General features: G+C 45.5%; 1 long non-coding RNA gene across 3 annotated transcripts in view; it reads left to right on the top strand.

The window, feature by feature from the left end:
* Positions 1–2,726: 2,726 nt before the first annotated feature.
* LOC139241218 (uncharacterized) overlaps positions 2,727–11,994 on the top strand; it is a 29,996-nt gene continuing 20,728 nt past the window's right edge. For 2 of the 3 annotated variants that reach the window (XR_011588823.1, XR_011588822.1), the window contains exons 1-2: positions 2,727–2,936; positions 8,858–8,946. This is a non-coding gene — a long non-coding RNA (uncharacterized lncRNA). The remainder of the gene's footprint in view (positions 2,937–8,857; positions 8,947–11,994) is intronic. The other variant, XR_011588821.1, reaches the window with a different exon arrangement.

Raw genomic sequence — 11,994 nt, 5'->3', positions numbered from 1 at the left:
ATGAGCGAGTGTGGTCTCATGTGGTAACTAAGCAGGACTCGCGATTGGCGAGTCTGCAGTGAGCCTTCAGATACTCTCTTCAAGCTCTATTTCATTGTTTGCACGACTCTCTCTGCCTGATAATTGGATGCTGGTTTGAACGGGGCAGATGTTACATGTTTGATTCCATTGCGCGTCATGAACTCTTTGAACTGGGCACTGGTGAAACACAGCCCGTTGTCACTCACAAGGACATCCGGCAGACCGTGCATGGCAAACATGGCCCGCAGGCTTTCAGTGGTGGCAGCGCCCTCTCAGCCTTAGACAGACTTGTGGATGCATAAGCAACCGGTTGCAATTTCCCAGATTCATTAGCTTGTTGAAAGACACACCCGACACCGTATGAGGACGCATCACATGCAAGTACCAAACGCATACATGGATCATACAACACAAGCAATTTGAGCATAACAGTTTTCTCGCTTTTACAAAGGCATTTTCTTAGCTTTTACCCCTACCCATTCGTCTCCTTTACGCAGTAAGGCGTGCAATGGTTCTAACCGTGTGCTGAGACCCGATAGGAAGTTACCAAAGTAGTTCAGGAGTACTGGAAACGACCGCAGCTCCGTCACGTTCTGTGGCCTTTGTCCGTTCTTGATTGCCTCTGTCTTCGAATCTGTTGGCCTGATGCCGTCCACTGCAATACTTCTCCCCAGGAACTCCACTTCAGGTGCCATAAAATGCACTTCGAGCGTTTTAACCTGAGCCCCACGTGATTAAGCCGATTAAGAACCTCCTCCAGTTTCTGGAAATGCTCCATTGTGTCCCGACCTGCAACCAAGATGTCATCCTGGAAGACCACGGTGATTGGGACCGACTTCAGTAAACCTTCATTGTTTCTCTCGAATATCGCCGCAGCTGATCGACTCCCAAACGGGCATCTGTTGTAAATGAAGAGACCTTTGTGCGTGTTGATGGAGGTGAGGCCCTACGATAATTCCTCCAGCTCCTGTGTCATTTAGGCTGAGGTCGATTCCATCTTCATGAACATCTTTCCTCCCGCCAGTGTCAGAAAAAGGTCGTCTGCCTTTGGAAGTGGGTATTGATCCTGCAGGAAAAACCGATTGACAGCTGCATTGTAATCACCACAGATTCTGAGTGTGCCATCTCCCTTGAGGACTGGAACAATCAAACTGGCCCGCTCATTGAAATTGATCCACGAAATGTTGCCCTCTCATTGCAGCCGGTCCAGCTCGATCTCCACCCTCTCTCTCATCATGTTCAGTACTGCTCGCACCTTGTGGTGAAAGGGTCGAGCACCCGAAATTATGTGGATCTGCACTTTTGCTCCCTGGAACTTCCCGATGTCTGGTTTAAACAGCAAGGGTAACTTGTTTAAGACCTCGGCACATGGAGTGTTGTTGACGGACGAGAGTGCTCGGACGTTGTCCCAGTTCCAGCCTAGCACCCCCAGTCAGCTGCTGCCGAGCAGCTTGCGACCATCGCCCGGTACCAGCCAGAGTGTGAACTTGTGCACCGCTCCATCGTAGGAGAGCTTTACAGTAGCATTGCCGATTGTGATAATCAGTTCCTTTGTGTAAGTTCTCAGTTTCGTGTGAATGGGAGTCAGGTCTGGCCTTGAGGCCTTGCTGCATCTCAATTTATCGGAAGTCTTTTTGCTCATAATGGACTCGCTCGCACCCGTATCCAACTCCATTGACAATGACAGTCCATTAATTCAACTTTATCGGGGACACTTTGTGGTAACTGTGTGCACCGCATATACCTGTGCTTCCTCAGTCTGAGGCTTTGGTTCATCGTGATCCACCATGGATCTGTCCTCCACTGCAACATGGTGGTTTGAAGGATTAGCAGGGTTTGCAGCTCGCCTGCACATACGTTGCAGGTGTCCGATTGTTCCACAGCATTTGCAAACGTAGCCATAGAAGTGGCATGAATGGAAATTATGATCACCACCGCAGTACCAACAAGCTGTGAATGGACTTGCATTCATCACCATTGATGGTGGATTCTGAGTCATGCAATCAGAGTCATCATCATAAGCAGTCCTTCGAAGCGAGGATGACTTGCTTCCACGCCAAAAAGGAATCAGTTCACAGGTGTTTCAATGAAGAACCTAATATTCAAGATCCCAAATTACATCTTGGAGGGTGGAAGATGCCTGTGCTTGGAATTTTTTTAACGTGTGGTGGCCGTTGCACACCAGCCACCACACCGGCTTGACGGAGCTAGGTCCAGTGGCAAGGGTTAACCAAGACGATTGGAGACCAGCTCTGCTGCACGGGCGGAGTGCCCTCGCCTCTTCTGGGCAGCAGACTCACGCCTTTCCTGGGCCCCAGTCACTTCCTGCGACAAACTCTTACCGCTCCTATTCCCTCCTGCTGTACTTGCCCGCACTGCACTCAGCGACCTGACTTGGCAGTCGTCGCTCTCCAGCAGTGGTATGCCGCCGCACGCTGTTCCCTCTGATGGCCCCGGCCAGCTGATGATCTTGCAGGCCGGGACCGCGCCCATTTCCGGCCCGGGCCGCCGTACGCTGCTCGCTCGAATGCAGCCTTTCAATCACAGAATATCATCGCCATTTCAACAACGTGGCCTTTCAATGGCAGTTTATTTAACCAGCATTCCCCGCGGCGGAGAATGTGCCGCACCCATACGACAGGGGTCCAGTGCGCATGCGCGATAGCAGGCCGAGTTTGGAGCATGCGTAGTGCGTGTAATGGCGGAGTGAATGCGGTGAATATCTGCAGCGCAAAATAGTTTTTTTTCAGCGGGGCAGAGAGGAATAATGGACCAGCCGGTAGCCGGGGAGTCTTCATAAACAACTGGTGCCCGCCGGAAGCCCGGAATTATAACCTGAATAGCGGCGGCGGCAGCCTCGAGGCTTTCTCCCGGTCAAAGGCCCAGGGTGACGGCGGCCACCTTTATACAGGAATGTAAGTTCAGCGGTCCGCCATCTTGATTCAGTGAGCAGCAACGGGCATGCGCGGCCATCTTGGTGCAGGAGCAACGTGTGTTGCGTCAGGGTCTTTTTCCCACCGGTCCTCCAGGGTAAAGCAACAATTAGTAATTTTGTGCTCACTCCACACCTCGGATTTTTCAGCATCTCTCCCAAAGGCGCTGCTCAGTGCTAAGCTTCCGGTTTACGTCCAAGACAATTGTAACACGAATGCTCCAGAGCTGTTCACTCCCTGGGTTAGAATCCCCATGTACAGTCCCAGGGTTAGAGTCCCTGTGCACAGTCCCAGGGTTAGAATCCCCATGTACAGTCCCACGGTTGGAATCCCTGTGCACAGTCCCAGGGTTAGAATCCCCATGTACAGTCCCACGGTTGGAATCCCTGTGTACAGTCCCAGGGTTATTATCTCATAAAATAAACATAAGAAATAGGAGCAGGAGACGGCCATACGGCACCTCGAGCCTGCTCCGCCATTCAATAAGATCATGGCTGATCTGATCATGGACTCAGCTCCACTTCCCCGCCCACTCCCCATAACCCTTCATTCCCTTGTCACTCAAAAATCTGTCGACCTCTGCCTTAAATATATTCAATGACCCAGTCTCCACAGCTCTCCGGGGCAGAGAATTCCACAGATTAACATCGCTCTGAGTGACGAAATTTCTCCTCATCTCAGTTCTAAATGGGCGGCCCTTTATCCTAAGATCAGGCCCTCTAGATCTTGTGTCCCCCCCATTGAAAATATCCTCTCTGCATCCACCTTGTCGAACCGCATCCTTATCTTATATGTTTTGATCAGATCACTTCTCATTCTTCTGAACTCCAATGTGTATAGGCGCAACCTACTCAACCTATCCACATAAGACAACCCTGTTCAACTCTGGAATCAACCTCTGAACAGCCTCCAATGCAAGGATATCCTTCCATAAATACTGCGACCAAAATTACACACAATACTCCAGGTGTGGCCTCACCAATACCCTGTAAAGATGTAGCTTACACTTCTGTTTTATATTTCCTGATTACTTGCTGTACCTGCATACTAAATTTTTGTGTTTTATGCACAAGGACTCCCAGGTCCCTCTGTACTATGGCGCTTTGCAATTTTTCTCCATTTAAATTATCGTTTGCTTTTCTATTATTTCTGCCAAAGTGGATAACTTCACATTTTCCAACATTATACTCCATCTGCCAACGTTTTGCCCACTCATTTAGCCTGTTCATATAACTTTGCAGATTTTATGTGTCCTGACAATTTTCTTTCCCACCCATCTATGTATCATCAGCAAACCTCGGCCCTTTTATCCAATCATTAGTATAGATTGTAATTATTTGAAGACCCAGCACCAATCCCTGCGGCACCACACTAGTCAACATTTGCCAACCAGAAAATTACCCATTTATCCCGACTCTCTGTTTTCAGTTAGTTAATCAATCCTCAATCCATGCAAATATACTAACCCCAACCCCATGAGCATTTACCTTGTACCGTTAACCTCTTATGTGGCACCTTATCGAATGCCTTCTGGAAATCCAAATGCACCACATCCATTGGTCCCCCTTATCCACCCTGTTTCTTTCATCGTCAAAGAACTCCAGCAAATTTGTCCAACATGATTTCCCTTTCATAAAGCCATGCTGACTCTGCTTGATTGAATCATGCTTTTTCAAATGTTCCGCAACTACTTCTTCAATAATGGACTCCAGCATTTTCCCAACGACAGATGTTAGGCTAACTGGTCTATAGTTTCCTGTTTTTTGTCTGTGTTCTTTTTTAAATAGAGGCATTACATTTGCGGTTTTCCAATCTGCTGGGACCGCCCCAGAATCCAGGAAACTTTGGTAGATTACAACCAAGGCATCCACTATTTCTGCAGCCACTTCTCTTAAGACCCTAGGACATAAGCCATCAGGTCCAGGTGAATTGTCCACCTTCATTCCCATTATATTACCGAGTACTACTTCATTAGGGACAGGGATTGCACTAAGTTCCTTCCTCCCTCAAGCCGCATGATTATCCACTTAGAAATATAGAAACTTAGAAAATAGTTGCAGGAGTCGGCCCTTCGACCCAGCACCAACATTCAATAAGATCATGGCTGATCATTCACCTCAGTACCTATTTCCTGCTTTCTCTCCATACCTCTTGATCACTTTAGCCATCTGGACGATATCTAACTCCCTCTTGAATGTATTCAACAAATCTCGGCGGTAGGCAGTTCCACAGGTTAACAACACTGAGTAAATACATTTCTCCTCATCTCATCCCTAAATGGTTTACCCCTTATCCTTAGACAAATGTCCCCTGGTTCTGGACTTTCCCAACATCGGGAACATTCTTCCTGATTCTAACCTGTCCAGTACTGTCAGAATTTTATATGTTTCTCTGATATCCCATCTCATCCTTCTAAGCTCCAATGAATACAGGCCCAATCAATCCAGTTGTTCCTTAAACGTCTGTCATGCCATCCCGGGAATCAGTCTGGTGAACCTTCGCTGCACTCCCTCAATAGCAAGAACGTCCTTCCTCAGATTAGGAGATCAAAACTGAACACAATATTCTAGGTGAGGCCTTACTAAGGCCCTGTACAAATGCAGTAAAACTTCCCTGCTCCTATACTCAAATCCCGTAGCTATGAAGGCCAACATAACAGTTGCCGTCTTCACTGCCTGCTGCACCTACATGCCACCTTTCAATGACTGATTTAGCATTACACCCAGGTCTCGTTGCACGTCCCCTTTGCCAAACCTGCCGCCATTCAGATAATATTGTGCCTTCATGTTTTTGCCACCAAAGTGGATAATCTCACATTTATCCACATTATACTGCATCTGCCATGCGTTTACACATTCACCTAACCTGTCCAAGTCATCTTGCAGCCTCTTAGCATCCTCCTCACAGCTCACTCCGCCACCCAGTTTCGTGCCATCTGCAGGCTTGGAGATATTACACTCAATTCCTTCATCTAAATCATTGATGTATGTTGTAAAGAGCTGGGGTCCGAGCACTGGGCCCTGATGCACCCCACTAGTCACTGCCTAACATATTGAAAAGGACCCGTTTTTCCTGACATTCCACTTCCATCCTGCCAACCAGTTCTCTATCCACGTCAGTACATTACCCCCAATAGAATGTGCTTAGATTTTGCACACCAATCGCTTGTGTGGGACCTTGTCAAAATCCTTTTGAAAGTCCAAATACACCACATCCACTGGTTCTGCCTTGTTCACTCTACTAGTTACATTCTCAAAAAATTCTAGATGGTATAAAACCTTTCATAAATCCATGCTGACTTGGACTGATCCCATCACTGCTTTCCAAATGCACTGCTATTTCATCTTTAATAATTGATTCCAACATTTTCCCCACTACTGATATCAGCCGTCTTCTCTCTCCCTCCTTTTTTGAAAAGTGATGTTACATTAGCTGCCCTCCAGTCCATAGGAACTGATCCAGAGTTTATAGACTGTTGAAAAACGATCACCAATGTATCCACTATTTCTAGAGCTACTTGCTTAAGTACTCTGGGATGCAGACGATCCGGCCTTGGGGATTTATTGGCCTCTAATCCCATCAATATCCCAAACACAATTTACTACCTAATAAGGATTTCCTTCAGTTCCTCCTTCTCACTGGACCCTCGGTCCCTTAGTACTTCCGGAAGGTTATTTGTGTCTTCCTTTGTGAGGTCAGAAGCAAAGTATTTGTTTAACTGGTCCGCCATTTCTTTGTTCCCCGTTATAAATTCACCTGAATCTGATTGCAAGGGACCTACATTTGTCTTCACTAATTTTTTTTTCTCTTCAAATAGCTGCAGAAGCTTTTGCAGTCAGTTTTTATGTTCCCAGCAAGCTTCCTCTCGTACTCTATTTTCCCCCTCCTAATTAAACCCTTTGTCCTCCTCTGCTGTATTATAAAATTCTTCCAGTTTTCCGGTTTGCTGCTTTTTCTGGTCAATGTATATGCCTCTTCCTTTGATTTAACACAATCCTTAATTTCCCTTGAGAGCCACAGTTGAGCCACCTTCCCCATTTTATTTTTACTCCAGACAGGGATGTACAATTGTTGACGTTCATCCATGTGATCTTTAAATGTTTGCCATTGTGTATCCACCGTCAACCCTTTAAGTATCAGTCGCCAGTTTATTCTAGCCAATTCACGTCTCACACATTCAAAGTTACCTTTCCTTAAGTTTAGGATCCTCATCTCTGAATTAACTGCGTCACTCTCCATCATAATAAAGAATTCTACCATATTATAATCACTCTTTCCAAAGGGGCATCGCACAACAATATTGCTAATTAGTCCTTTTCAATACACATCACCCAGTCTAGGATGGCCAGCTCCCTGGTTGGTTCCTCGATATATTGGTCTAGAAAACCATCCCTAATACATTCCAGGAAATCTTCCTTCACCGCGTTGCTACCAGTTTGGTTAGCCTAATCTATATGTAAATTAATGTCGCCCATGATAAATGCTGTACCTTTATTGCACACATCTCTAATTTCTTGTTTGATCTGTCCCCAACCTCACTACTACTGATTGGTGGTCTGTACACAACTCCCACTAGCATTTTCTGCCCTTTAGTATTCCGTAGCTCCACCCATACATAGGTATTACTCTCAGTGACCGAGTGTTTTACTCTTAATTAAACTAATCACGGACTTTATCTGTCTAATATTAACTCCTGCACAGTCCGAGGAAACACTCCCACTGTCTCGTCCCTCTGATGTTTCTGCAGGATTGTTTTGTGAAGACAGGCTCATGGAGAGAAACACCCTGCACGGAATGATCCCAAATTGAGCATCTCCAAGGGACAAGACTCCCAGCTTTAATCATTCTCTGTCCTTCCGCCCCCCCCCCCCCAGGCCCAGTTCCTTTGCTCAGATTCTGATAAAAGTAAATTGGGAAAAGTGCACTTTGATTTTTACAGGCTGAATTATTGCAGAGAGCTGCGAATGCTTGGTTCAGCCCCGCCCCCTGTGTCGATTCCCAGTGAGCAGACGACCACATGCGCCCTCCCCTCCCCCAACCCTGCCTGTGATCATCATTCACTCAGTGAGTGGAAGAAGATGGTTTAAAACAGCCGGGAATGGAGACACCGCGGCTCCGGGTTAAGGCAGTGAGCAGCAGCCTCCTTTCAGCAGCGCAGCGCTTTGGGAGCATGTCCACAGATGGGCTCAGAGATCGGCATTGAGTCCGGGGGAAGTTCAGGGGGAGTCCGGGGCTGTGTGATAGAGGCAGAGTGGAGCAAGAACCAGTCTCAGTGCGTGGTGTGAGTGGGGGAAGGGAGAGGCCATTCTCGGGCTGTGTGTGGACAGCGTGTGTCCAGGGTAAGGGAGACAGAATGGGAAGAATCTGCTATTTACAATCTGCTGCTTTCTCTCTCCAAACCATTCGTGAACTTTCTTGGTTTAGTTCCCTCGGGGGCTGTGTGTAAGAGGCAGAGTTGAGCAGGAACTAGTTCTGGAACATGATGTGAGTGGGGGAAGGGAGAGGCCATTCACGGGCTGTGTGTGGACAGTGTAAGGTAACAGAGAAAGTAAATCACCTCGCTCTTTCAAATCATTGCTGCTTGCTTTCCCCAAATCAGTCGTGAATGTTCCTGATTCAGTTCCAATCTCACCGTGTCTGTTGTTCTTGGGCAGTGAGCAGTGGAAACACAACCTGACAGTGAGGATGTGGGGAGTTTCACAAAGTGCATCTATTGCAGGCATCAGAAAAGGTGTGTGGGAGAAGCTATTTTTAAAAAACAGTTATATTGTTTTGGTGACCTGAGTTCTCCAGAACCGTGTTGCTGGTGATCAAGAGATACATTGTCGCACCCTCAGCTACATCATATTTTCCCCCGCATCCATATCATGGAACTTCTAATATTCTTGTATTATTATTCTCAGAGCAAAATTCTTCAACCAGCCAGAACAAATGTGATCTTTCCTCAACCCGGAACACAAGGTACAGTGCAGGCATCTCCTTCTCTCACACAGTAAGTAGATTATCACTCACAGAGCACAGAGACACAGAACTGGCCTCAATCCCATTGTCACAGACAGCAGAAGCTGTTAGTCCCACAGAGATCCGAAGTGGCAGAGTTAGATTGTGAATCTTACAGCCAGATGGAGCAGTATAATCACATGCTGTTTCACCATTGAAACACATCACACTGACAGGTACATTAAACACCAACACTCACTTGGCAGGTAGAGCATAAAACACACAATCACCTATCGGAAAAAATGTCAAACAGATAGTATGAACCACACGAGCATATCAGAAGCTGACGGGTACAGAGCAAAAGCCATATTCATGTTTCAGAATCTTGACAGATTCAGTATTTAAACCCCCGAACATACCAGAAGCTGACAGGTGCAGAATAAAACCCATATTCCCGTACCATAGACTGATAGATACAGCATGCAACACACACCCACTTATATGTGCTCATATCAGAAAACTGAAGGGCAGTAAGTAAAATTGTTACTTGCATCGCAGAAACTGATAGGGGCAGAGTAAAACCCACACACACACATCAGACAAATGACACGGAGAAGGCAAAATCTTCACTCACATATCAGAGAAATACAGGTTAAAAAGTAACATTGATTCTCACGTTCACATACCAGAGACTGACATTTACAGAGTAAATTCCACATTCACAAAGCAGGAACTGACAGGTACAGTCTAAAACACACAATCAAGTAGCAGGAACAAATAGGTACAGTTTTAACCCAGACTAACATAACAGAAACTGACAGGTACAGATTATATCCACACAACACATACCTGAAACTGACAGGTACAGATTATACCCACACTCACATACCAGAAACTGACAGGTACAGATTATACCCACACTCACATACCAGAAACTGACAGATACAGATTATATCTACACTCACATACCAGAAACTGACAGGTGCAGATTACACCCACACTCACATACCAGAAACTGACAGATACAATATAAAACATACAACCACGTAACGTAACAGATAAAATTAAATGATTATACCTCATACTCACATATCAGAACTTGACAGGTACAGAATAAAACCCAGACTCCCATAACAGAGAAAGGCCCACACTAACATACCAGAGACAAATAGATAGAGTAAAACTCAGACTCACATACTAGAGACTGACAGATTCAGCATAAACACTCACCTCCATAAAAAAATTGACAGTTAGAGTATTCATTTTACTTTCTATCAGGAATTAGTGGTACCGAGTAAAACAATGCTAACATACTAGAGAATGATGGGGATGGATAGAGCTCACATAACAGATACAGCACAAAACAAACACTCACACACCATGAATAGAAAGATACAGAATGAAACCCACAGGCAATTACCAGAAATTGACAGGTGCAGGATAAAACCCAGACTCTCCTATCAGAAACTGAAATAGAGTAAAACCCTCATTCACATGCCAGAGGTGGACAGATACAGGGTCAAACCCACGCTCCCATACCAGACAGCCACAACATTAATTCTATATTTACCTGTCAATGGATCAGAGAGTGAAAGTGTCAGTATCTATCCTATAATCGGCAGTTAGTCTCACACTGCCACTGCACCAGAGATTGAAAGTGGCAGCGTCTACCCTACACTCATCTGTCAATCAGAACCTCATATAGTATCAGAGAATGAGAAAGGCAGTATCTATCCAACACTCATCTGTCACATAGTGTCAGAGAATGACAAGAGGCAGTATCGATCCAACACTCACCTGTCACATAGTGTCAGAGAATGAGAGAGGCAGTATCCATCCAACACTCACCTGTCACATAGTGTCTGAGAATGAGAGAGGCAGTATCTATCCAACACTCACCTGTCACATAGTATCAGAGAATGAGAGGCAGTATCTATCCAACACTCACCTGTCACATAGTATCAGAGAATGAGAGAGGCAGTATCTATCCAACACTCACCTGTCACATAGTGTCAGAGAATGACAGAGACAGTATCTATCCAACACTCACCTGTCACACAGTGTCAGAGAATGAGAGAGGCAGTTTCTATCCAACACTCATCTGTCACATAGTGTCAGAGAATGTGAGAGACAGTATCTATCCAACACTCACCTGTCACATAGTGTCAGAGAATGAGAGAGTCAGTATCTATCCAACACTCACCTGTCACATAGTGTTAGAGAATGAGAGAGACAGTATCTATCCAACACTCACCTGTCACATAGTATCAGAGAATGAGAGAGGCAGTATCGATCCAACACTCACCTGTCACATAGTGTCAGAGAATGAGAGAGACAGTATCTATCAAACACTCACCTGTCACATAATATCAGAAAATGAGAGAGGTAGTATCTATCCTACACTCACCTGTCAAATAGTGTCAGAAAATGAGAGAGGCAGTATCTATCCAACACTCACCTGTCACGTAGTGTCAGAGAATGAGAGAGGCAGTATCTATCCAACACTCACCTGTCACATCGTGTCAGAGAAAGACAAGAGGCAGTATCTATCCAACTTCTATTATTAAGGAAGCAGTAGCAGTACATTTGGAGTAGCATAATTCAATCAAGCAAAGTCAGCATGATTTTATGAAAAGGAAATTAAGTTTGACAAATTTGCTGGAGTTCTTTGAGGATGTAATGAGCAGGGTGGCTAAGGGGGAACCAATGGCAGTAGTGTATTTTGGTTTGCAGAAGGCATGTGATAAGGTGCCACATAAGAGGTGACTGCATGAGAGAAAAGTTCACAGGGTTGGGGATAATATATTAGCATTGATAGAGGATTGGCTAACTAACAGAAAACAGAGTCGGTATTAATGGGTCATTTTCCGGTTGGCAAACAGTGACTAGTGGGGTGCCACATGGATCGGTGCTAGGTCTTTACAATCTATATTAATGACTTGGATGAAGGGACTGAGTGAAATGTAGCCAAGTTTGCTGATGATTCAAGGATGGGTAGGAAAACAAATTGTTAGGAGGACACAAAAAATCTGCAATGGAATATAGACAGTCTAAGTGAGTGGCAGATGGAGTATAATGTGGGAAAATGTGAGGTTATCCA

The sequence above is a fragment of the Pristiophorus japonicus genome, assembly GCF_044704955.1.
Source record: "Pristiophorus japonicus isolate sPriJap1 chromosome 24 unlocalized genomic scaffold, sPriJap1.hap1 SUPER_24_unloc_2, whole genome shotgun sequence".
NCBI lineage: Eukaryota > Metazoa > Chordata > Chondrichthyes > Pristiophoridae > Pristiophorus > Pristiophorus japonicus.
This window is presented reverse-complemented; position numbering and strand designations above follow the sequence as displayed.